Raw genomic sequence first — 11,612 nt, 5'->3', positions numbered from 1 at the left:
ATTCTTATATCTAATGCATCAGGCACACAGGAATAAAAAATGTAATGGAAAATAAAACACACTGATATTTTCATAACATTTAAGGTTTAAAAAGATATAAAATTTTAAAGTAACCACAAATATAAAAATCAAAACATTATAATTGCTATAAAAAAAATTCAGTGATAAAGAAAAATATAAATAATATGAGAGACTTATTTAGATGAAGTGGTCAAAGAAGGATTTTCTGCAAAGATGATATCTTAACCAAACCCTATGCTACACTATAAATATCTTCCCTTATAATGGGTCTCCTTCTTTTCCATTTCAATGTTGTCTTAACTAGGGCCATGGCTTTCCAGCTAATATTCTGTTTCTCAGCTTCCTTGGCACCTAAGAATAGGCAAGTGACTAAATTCTGGTCAATGAGATATGAGTAGAAGTATTTGTGCCATTTCTGGGTATCTAGGTATTGTTTATTGTTATTATTATTAATTATGATTATTAATATTATTATTGTAAAAACACTTAACGTGAGATCTACCCTCGTAACAAATTTTTAAAGTGCAACAATACAGTTGGATATGCACTCCCTTCATTTTTTTCCCTGGAGAGGCACACGCTAAGACTTGAACCTAAAAATACATCATATGTGAGAATGGCTGAGCTGCCTACCACATTTGGATTATTATTAGTTCACAAACAGGCTCTTGTACACAAGGGGTAAAGAGAGCCTGAAGAATAAGCTGCCCACTCCAGATTGATAAGTGGCAGGAACTTACATAGGAGACTTGTTTTGGGCGGCTGGAAGACAAGTAGATCTCCACACCTGCCCACCAGAATCTTAAAAGTTTACGTACAAACCTTAACTGGATTCAGTCACACATACTGTCCAGATGGTCTCAACACATTGCTCTCTCAAGACTGCATTTTTGAAAATGGCTCCTACAGTGGGAATAGTGGGCAGAGTGCACATTCCGAGGACAGGAGAGGAAACGAGGAATCTCCAAAAGCCCAAGTGCAACTCGTGGGTCAACTGGCAGTCGCACCCTCATCATGTCCTTCTCTAACAATCACCAATCTATCTTTGGGCTCTCACATAAAAAAGAAATAAAATTCCATATTGTTAAGCCACAGCATCTCAGACTTTCTTTGTTCTGTCCCAAAATAAAATAGTTGAAGAACTCAAAGATGAAAGGAACCGGCCATTTGAAGAATGGGATTATAGGTAGTGTTTTAGGTAGTGAGGTTGTTAAGGGCAGAGGGAATAGTATGTACAAAGCCCCCCATAAAGAAGAAGTTTATCTAGTAGATGAATGAAAAATGGAACAAGGCGAGACTGGATGAGACGGATGAAAACAAAGCTGACAACAAGAGTGTTTTGAATAGGGATGATAATTTTTCAAAGTGGGTTGGAAGAATTCCATGATACCATCTATGAAACATATTGAACAGTGCCTGATGTGTATGTATGTGTGTGTGTGTGTGTGTGTGTGTGTGTGTGTGTGTATATATATATATATAGAGAGAGAGAGAGAGAGATTAGGCACTTGATTCTTACTAGTTCTTTCTCTCCCTTTTCTTTGGTTTACTCTGAATCTCCAAACAATCTGTTGTTTCTTCTCTTTTTAAAGACCTAGGAGGGAATTTCTACAGCAGTTCAAACTTTGCCTAAGGACTTATCTCTGGATTTGATTAATTATTTGATTTCCAAAACCACGAAAAATATACAGGTAAGTCTTTGTCCTGGGATTAAGGTTAATATTTTCCCTGATTCTATGTAAAACAGAGACCCGTAGAGATGTTATGAATTTTATTTGCACTATTTTTTTTTTCTTTTACACCTTCAGCACCTGGTCTTCCTAAGTAGTCTCCCATCCAAGTACTAACCAAGCCCGACCCTACTTAGCTTCCGAGATCAGACAAGATCAGATGTGTTCAGGGTGTCATGGTCATAGACTTTTATTTGCACTAATTTCTTAAGTAGTCAGATCTTTGCTTTACTGACTAGGACAATTAATGTCAACGTTCATTTTTGTTTTATTGTTATGAAGTAAAATTAGTTCTACTCCAGTCAGCTCACACCACAAACAATATAATCCAATTTACTTTCACTTTCAAAGCTTATTTCAGCTGTCTTTTATTCTAAACCTGTCAGTAAATCAACTTTAATATTTAATACTTTAATATCTGCAAGCGAAAGGTTCTACTTTTATGTTAATGTCAATGTGCCCAGCTTGTATAGATCTTTAAAATGATTTGCAGCACATCATACTGGCATACACAGATAAAAAAAATTTTAATAATAAATAAAATAAAATCTGTTTTTATTGATAGAAATTTCCAGCTGTTTTCTCAAAAACTATCAAATGTAATGAAAGGGGTATGAAAGATTTAAATAAAAGATGGCCTAATTAGCTGGATACGTTTGAAATTATACCATCAGGTTTGTAGACAGGAGGCAAAACAGGCTGTTATTTTCCGCTAGGATGAAATTCTAGGAACACTGTCATTTACCTTCTATTATAGTTGGCAGGGGTTGTATAAGAACTTCAGAGCTCTAATTTATTAGCATTCTAAAAAGATACTTTCACATTTTCTGTTAATGTACTAATGAAAATCTATAGTGAACACATTTAGATGCACCAATAAATTCTTTGGAGAGATGACAAAACTGTTTAGGCAATGTGGATGGACCTTGATCCTTAACTTTAAATAATGAACATTATTCCACTAAACTTAAAGAAAAAAAAATACAACACTCACTTCTCTCTGACAAACCACTCAACTGAGCTATCCACTCTAAAGGTCTAACACAGCTCATAAACTCTATGGATAAGTACAGGAAGAAAAGCAGGATATAGCATTTTGGATGACTAGATCATCGATTAAGCCTCAAATTTAAACTTGCCACCTGAAAAAAAAAATACAGTCTATTTAATTCTTCTCCAAAGTAATAGCAAAGATATTTTTATGGAAATAACTATTAATAGTAGTATTGTGCCACCTGGAACCTTCCGGAAATGAATCATTCTATATAATTAAGATTTCCTGATAAGCTTATATTTAACACATTTGATTTTGAACTTTATGTTTTTTCTTAAATAAAATTCATAGACCAGAATTTACTCTTCACTGATGATTCTAGGTCATCATTTTGAGAACCATCCTACCCTGTTATGATACAGATATTCTCAAAGGCTATTGAGCTTGACCCATAATAAATAACACTGGATGGCCCCAAGTTTCGTAATTTTGAGTCATGGTATACTGTGATTTCTTTGTGTTCCTTTGTTTGCTTTGCTACTTTGTTTGGTCCTGCTTCACTGCTTTCAGAAAGACAATTCAATGTGGTTTTGGAGTTCTGCAAAACACATTTTGAATATTCGTTCTGTGCCTTACAGCAATAGGATTGCAAACAACTTCCTTACCTTTGTAGGTTTAAATTTTCTTATATAAAAACAGCATACCAAAAAAAATAAATAAATAAATAAAAATTGCATACTATACCATTAATATGAAAAAAATGAGATAAATACTTAGAGCAGTTCTTGCTCTACAATTTATTTTCTTATTTTTATGTGCAGCTTCCATTTAGAACTTTTTAGTAATATGAGGTAGGCAAGGCTATCTCCCTGAATATTGCTGTAATTTCAGCAAAGACAGAAAAAAAAGTGTTTTACTTGGTCAAAGTAGTCTAGCTACATATAAAACTTAATTTTAATTTAATCTCTGAAATACAAGAGAAATTTAAAACCTTTCTTAAAGTCATACTGCTAATGGGAGAATCTACAGGCACCAGGTTTTTCTCATGATTTAATTTCCAAACTTTTCATTTACGTCATCCTTAATTCATAGCCTCAGCATATATCAGGTTGTACAGGAAAGCCTGTATTTAGGGCTTACATCTTGTTTCCACTCTTGATGAGCCAAGGTCGAGGAATTAAATAGATACAAGATTAATTACTGAAGTAAAGCTGGTATCTTCAGAGTCAGGCTTCCATCCTTCCAACTGAGGCAGATTTTTAAAACTGAGTCCATAGAACTGAGTTCTAGTCCTGGTTCTGACATTCAGTCTCAAGGTGACCTAGGGATGGTTGATGAATTTCTCTGTACTTCAATTTCCTCATCAGTTATAAATAACAGTTGAATTAGATAGATAAGGGGTCATTTCCAACTCTGGATTCTTTAATTTTCCTGTAATGATCCACATGCTAGAGTTGTTTAAGTGCTCATACCAATTTCCTTAATGCCTAGCTTAATCTCCGTCACCCAGTGAATTTTGACAATTGAACATTAACATTTCATTCAGCACGTCTTTGTATATAATGTCTTCACATTATAGTTGGAAAGAAAATGGTAGAGGACAGCATCATACTATTGGTCTTGTTATTTACACTGAAAAAGTTGTGGATGTGATCATGTGTTACAAAGTGCCTTTGGATACCTGGAGAAGCTTAATATCTGAAACAACCAAAATCTAAATCAACTCCATTCGTAAAGCAATAATTAACTCTTAATTTAGCACTTGGTGTAACTCTGGAATATTCACATATTGTGATTAATAAAAGATGTGATTGGTATGTTTCATTTGATGATTATCAAGTATGCTTAGCAGCACCAGTGTTCATGACTTTTATTTTTTAAAGATAGGAGTACTTGAGCAGCAATATTTATTATATTTGAAAATGAAGACCCACACACATAGCTATAATTTGATGGGTTTGTGTCTATCAGGGACATGATCAACAACCGTTTTAAATAGGTTCTCCTTAAAAGAAATCTAAGTCACAAAATAAAAGACAATATATTTGACATTTGGCTCTAACTAAGTAGAAAAGTAATAAAGATTATGTAAAAACAATATGTTCAAAAACTTTAAAGAAATTCCATTAAACATGAATTTATATGTTTATCTGCATTGCCATCTGTTTGAAAATATAGGTTATAGAACATTGTCACTATATTTCTTCTTTCTCTAGAAGTTATACTTTTATAATTTTAATAGGGGTCATTAGATAAGGCCCACTTTGTCTTTCTTGGACAATTAATTTGATTCTTTTTATGTAGTTTTTGTGTTTGGCCATTTTGCTTGCTATTAGACGATACCTAATTTATAGAAGAAAGCTTTTTGGAGTTGTTTTGGAATATATATATATGATCAATGTAAGAAAAGTTTTTTTTTATTAAACTTAAGAATCCAATAATTGGAATCCAGTTTTCAAAATATTGCTTCATTTAACATAAACATAAATTAGGAGGCATAGGTCAAAATGCCTTGCCTTACCTGGACTTGAATGCCACTCGTACCACTTATGAGTTGATTTACAGAAGGCATGTTACTCATATTTCACATGTCTTGGTTTACTTTTCTGTAAAATGGGGATAATAATAGCACTTATCTCATAGGATTGTAGAGGAGATTGAACACAAAACGTGTATAGCAAGAAAAGTACCCTGCATAGTGCTAACTAAATGTCAATTATTGTAGTCGTTGTTGTTGTTGTTGTTGTTGTTGTTGTTGTTGTTGTTGTTGAGGGCCATTTCTTTGTATAACCTGGATCTCTAGTTAAAGTAAGCAATACAGCATAATGGTAAGTGTATATTGTTTTCATCTAAATTTCTTGGGTTCAAATACTACTTTGGCCACTTACTAGCTGTGTGAAGTTGGTGAAGATTATTAACAACTCTTTATATTTCAGTTTCCCATCAGCCAAATGTGTATGATAATAATAGTGCTTACTTCCTGGTGCTATTGTAAGGATCAAATAAGTTTGTATTCGGTATATAGTAAACTTTCAGTAGAGTAGCATTAGCTATTATAATTATTAGTTAGTATAATCAAAGCACATCAATATTTATCTCTGAACTTTGTGGATTTTACTAGACAGTTTTGATATGTAAAATTCTGTACCCTTATCCCCTTAAATGCCATGTGAGCTGTCATGATTCTGCTCAAAAAAATATAGGTATTGCACTTTTAGTTATTGTCCACTGGGAAATAGAGACTTTCTTACAGTCATACTGTAATTGGGCTGAGCAGCAAAGCTCATAGTAGAACCCTCTAAGAAAGAATCCATTGACAAGCCTGCTGAACTTCCTTGCCAGATGAAAAGCAAGTTTGTCACTGAAATGCCAAGAGAAGTCATTTTTCTTTATCCTGAGTTGGTGATGTCCCCAACTTCATTTCTCAGGGCTATCAACAGCAACTTTTTAAAATCCCCTTGGAACAGGAAATTTATCAAAGCTTTGGTGGAAATAAATGACCTAAAGTTTAACTTTGTGTCTCTAAAAGACAGGGACTGTCTTTTTATTAGGATAATGAGAAACTAACTCCAGTTCAGTGATTAGTTATATCATCTGACATAGGGTACATTTTGCTCATAATGGGCCATAAAATAACATGCCCTCAGATCCAGAGAGAGATTAATGGACAGAATTTGAGGCTCATATTTCTTGACAAACATCAGAGCTTTTGATGAATCTCAAGGTCTCACGTGGGTTTTGGGAGTGAGCTTATTGTGATGATAAGAAATGCATTTACTGCTTCTGGAGAAAATAGCAACAAATAAATTAACTAATTAACCTACTTTTACCTCTAATTCTGACTGAAGGCAAGTTTAACTAGCAGTTAGGTCATTTGGGATCTAAATTTTCTCATAGGACTGTTTGGACTGAGAAATTTCTTATAGCTAAGAACAATGTTCATTGTGTCCTCTTGGCCACACCTGCTATTTTGGAAGGCTAGCAGTAACTGAAGGCATTTGACTTTTTTCTTGACCATATATAGCTCTGATGCCACTCCGCTGACCCACATTCAGAGAATATTTCCTGACCTGCCCCTTTTATGAGACTAGCATTTGGCAGCAGGTTCTCTATACTCTCCTCCTAGGGTCCATAGCAGTTACTGAGCCTTATACATGTGCACCTTATGTATCTGTCTGCCCTTTTTGCTACGCTCACAATGGAATGCAAACTCTTAAATCAAGACAAAAATAAACTCATTCTGCTAACACTTATTGAGCTCCTTCTGTATTTAATGGAAAGCAAAGTATAATGCTTACCATAGAAGGAATCAAGACTATGACAAAAACCTTTCTGGAGAAGCCGTATTTGCAGTCCTGTCATGTGTTGTTAAGAAGTAGTTGCCTAAGGACCAGACAGGCTCAGAGAACTTGGGCAAACTGCTCAATTTCACATCCTGGTTCCATCACTTATTGGTTGCGTGATCATGAAGAAGTTACTTAACTTCTCTGATCTCTAGCTTTATTGCCTTAAATCTGGGGATAACATTATAATCTAGCTCACAGGGTTATGGTGAGAACTGATTGCAATAATTAATGAAAAGTACTTAGTGCACATTATTATTGCCAATTTTATTGTTCATTGACAAAAAGCAAGGCAGATCTGGTTGTTCTAACCCAATAAGCAGTATGAATCAACCACATAACCCCAGTGTGTTTTAGCTTTCTCATCAGTCCAAGGGGCCGATATTCGCAAACTCTTTATCTCTCAATTTGTTTCTCACCTTTGTAATAACATTGGGGTTTTGAAAAACCTGAGCCATATTTGAAATGAAAAGCACTGTTTGCACGGTTTCCTCAGGAAAGAAACCCAGCAGATTAACTAAATTCATATCGCTGAGTACCCTAAGCCATGTGCTTGTCAAACCGTCCCTGGTGACTCAAGAGATAAAGGTGAGATCATTACTTAGAGAAATTTGGAATGTGTTTTTCATTAACCTGCTCAATTATGTTTGTTGAGCAAACAAGCATTGTGTTTCCCCATTATTAATGGTTGGCTAAGGAAATGGGGCACCTTTGAAAGCTACCTTTTATTATGTACTCTTACTTAATATCACACAGAGACTGATGGTAGAAGGGAAGGAAGCAATAACATGCAGTAACAGTCTATCTGGGCTTTGAACCTAACACATGCAAGTAGTCATTTAGCTTTTGCTAGATTTAAATGAAGTCAAGCCCTTGTATGTACAGAAACCACATGTACCAAGTTGTCCGCAACATTATTGATTTCAAATATTCTGTTCCATTGTCAACATGAGGTCACTCATATTTGTCAGCTAACAGAACTGATGTTTCAGTTCAGAAAATATGGGAACTCTATTTCTATACAACCTTATACACACAAAGAAACAGTTTGTCTTGTTTCATCTGCAGCCTTGAACATCAGTATTTTTCATTCACTGCTGTACAGTTGATGTCAAAAAAAAAAAAAAAAAAAAACCCCACAGAGATTGAAACCGTAAAGCCTGACCAACTATGGATAGATCAATGGAGCAGAAACCTTTGTTGCTGTGACCTTTTGGAATAGATTAAATGCAATTTCCAAAAGCTTTCTAAAGTATCTAGTGAGAGAGAAAATCAGAAAGATGCAAGCACTATACAAGGGATTCTGTGAAGTGGCCATTTTTTGGTTCTTCTCTTGTGAACTGACTGGAGGGGAGAAGGTGACCCTCTGATTTCCTGTCAGTAGGCCAGAGTTTCAAAGCCTGTCTTTTCGTGGACTTAAGGCCAGTGATGACACCAAAGAACTGTATCAGATGTAACGCTTATTAGAATTGTTAACCTCTGGATGCTCTGGATGAGTCATCAGAAAGCTGATTCTTTAAGCCACCTTGAGGGACAGCTGGTCATTTTCTGAGGCAGTGGGGAAGCTGGCCAAAAACCCAACCAGGACTGCATTCTGTGCACAATGACTCCAAAGGCCTTGGTTTATCACCCAGCAAACCAATGAGAGCTATTACTTACCATCTAAACTTAGAGCTGAGGAGCTATATTTGCTTTTAAAGGACAGAGAGCTGCCTGTCATTTGAACAGACATGGTATGCCAAGTTACACACTATTTGGATATGAAAGGGCACAAAAATGTCATTATTTTCTGAAGGAAGTCATTTTTGCCACTCTGATTAGGTTTCTCTGACCCACCTGTCCTTGACTTCAGATGATTACTAATGTTCATGTCTGTTCCAAACTGCGCTACTCATTCACAGAAAAAAGAAACTGTTCAGTTTCATCAACTTTTTTTCTCCATTTTCAGGAGACAGTAGGAAAAAAAAGGCCCAATTTAGAATGACAAGATATATGTTTCTGAGCATGTTAAAGTAAATGTTAATATCTTTAAAAATGGGGCATCATTGCTTAAGAAATCTCCTAAAACTGGAATAAAAAGTTTGGCATTCAGGAAACTTCTGTCTGCTAAGAAAATGATAAATTGTTGGTGTTTGTAATATACATTTTTAAAAATTGTGTACTAAGAAGTGTGATTTCTTTTTAAGTGATTCAAATGCTAAGGAAGCTTAAAAGGAAATCAGTGAAGATTTTAAAGTTTAATCAAGCTATTTCCAGTTTTGTTCTGTATAATCCACATGGTACTAGTTGAAGAGCTATATACTCATTTTCCTATATTTGGGTTTGGAGAAAAATGGGAAGTCAGAATTTATGTTAACTTCAGGAAAATGATTTGTGGAATACACAAATGGGAGACCTTGAAGAACTGGTTAGAATTTCTGTATACAGACTACTTACTAAATCATAAGCAAGTTAGTTGTTAATTCCTTTAACAATTCTGTATCTGTTTTATTTTACTGAGTCTATATCTCCCAGATCATTCCACTTAGGAATTAATATTATGGATCACCTACAATTCCTGCTGTAGTAGCTGGTGGATTTTCCATGTCCCAGGCTATTTGACAAAGTCTGTTTCTAATCTGTTGGAATGTAAAAGAGCCTTCCTAGACCAGGAAGTAAGCTTTCATTCCATTTACTACTGACCCTATTCTGACTTTGAATTTGAGTTTCTACAATTAGGCTCCTGTTTTCTTCATTTGTGCCTGAGCTATGACTTGGTACCTTATCCTAAGCCTCATTGACATCTCTGGGTATCATGTTTGCCAGACAGCAAGGATTCCTATTGGGCCTATTGTCCAATGATTCAGTCCCACTAAAGGGATAGTTTTGCCTCAAGGAATAAAAGCACAACCTAACAATTACATCTGAAATAAAGAATATGATTGACTTATAATATTTGTCCATCCCCAGTCTGGCCAGTTATGAGCAGGAGGATGGGATCAAATGAATGACTGCTCATTCAGCAGGAACTAAAGAAAGAATTTCAGAAAGAAGTGTAGGGGAGGAAAAGGAATTATAAGCATAGAAAAAAATGGCATTTCTACTACCTACGTATATTGGTTGCCTGACTGACTCACCTTTTCACTGACCAAGTCCCCATTAGGATAATTATCTCTGCACTAGTCCTGAAATGCCTCATTTGTTTGGTGTGAAATGATGTCTGTATATTGTGCTAATTGCCCCTGTTGTCATGGAGTTTACAGGAATGACATTCATTAAATATGTAATTGCATATTTAATTTAAGAAAGGAAAGTTCAAAGTATGATGGAGGCATATAACAGGACAAAACTAACCCAGAGTCAGGGAAATCAGAATGTGCCAAAAACCTAGAGGCAAGAAAGAATGTAACATGCTTGAAAAACTAAAAGAAGACCATATGCTGGTCTACCTTAGTAGTGGACCTAAATTATCCTAGAATAAGGGTGTCAACTAGACTGGTCTCACTAAAACTTATAATAAGCCTGAAAAGGGTCAAACTGGACCACAGGTAACTTACCTTCTTAACAGAACAAAGCAAAGTTGAAAACTCTTGACAATATAAAATTTACAATGTACAGCATCCATTCAAAAAGTGCAAAGATGTTGGAAAATATGAAACATAACCACAAGAAAAATTAGTCAGTAGAAACAGACTCAAAAATAATAAAGATAATGGATTTTGTAGACAACAATGTTAAAACAGCTATTAGAAATATGTTCAAGTATTTAAAGAAAAAGCATGAACAAAATGAGGAAGAAATGGAAACTATTTTTAGCAAGACCAAATGGAACATCTAGAGAAATGAAAACTTTAGTGGATAAAAGAAAACTTGTATGGCAGGACCACTGAGTACACGGAAAAGGGTGGTGCAGCGTGTCGCTGGAAAGTTATATGGGCAACTTCTGGAAGATCCTGAAAGCCTTGATTTCAAGGTGTGTTCTGGAAATTTAGCCTCAGAGTTTTGGGAACCCATGGATAGTGACAAAAAAAAAAAAGTGGGACATCAGTTTTTTTGATGGATGGGTTGAAAATGTGGTTCTTCTTAAAGTGGCTTTTCACTAGCCTAGAAAGAAAAGAAAATGGAATCCTTTCCGGTTTGTATTTGTAAATCAATGTAGTTCCATATAGGAGAATGAAACAATTTCATTCATTAACAGTGCCCTGAAGTGGGAATTAGGAGGCACTTATTGCTCAAATTCATCCAACATTTATTGTCTGATATAAGCCAAGCACTGTTTTTGAACTGGAATAGAGCTTTGAACAAAAATGTCTAAGGACTCCATTCTCATAGAGTTTATATTATAACAGAAAAGAGTATGTTCACAGCCATTTTCTTGATAAGAACTGGTTTAATGAAGGATAGCATTTTTAGCCCAAGGTATAACAGCTTGTAGAGCCTGTGAATGATGAAGCACCTTTATTTTTTTGACTATTTAGAAAACTGGTTGGTTGCATTTAAGTGAAACATTAAAGTTTTGAAATTAAGTGTTATCTTCTGAACTTA

General features: G+C 35.0%; 1 pseudogene; it reads right to left on the bottom strand.

Moving 5' to 3' along the window:
- Nucleotides 1-1,820: 1,820 nt before the first annotated feature.
- LOC111745802 lies at nucleotides 1,821-1,939 on the bottom strand (annotated as a pseudogene).
- Between the last annotated feature and the right edge of the window lie 9,673 nt (nucleotides 1,940-11,612).

Source organism: Pteropus vampyrus, unplaced genomic scaffold (assembly GCF_000151845.1).
Source record: "Pteropus vampyrus isolate Shadow unplaced genomic scaffold, Pvam_2.0 Scaffold165, whole genome shotgun sequence".
NCBI classification, from domain to species: Eukaryota; Metazoa; Chordata; class Mammalia; order Chiroptera; family Pteropodidae; genus Pteropus; species Pteropus vampyrus.
The sequence above is the reverse complement of the archived record's forward strand: the minus strand, read 5'-3'. Positions and strand labels throughout refer to the sequence as shown.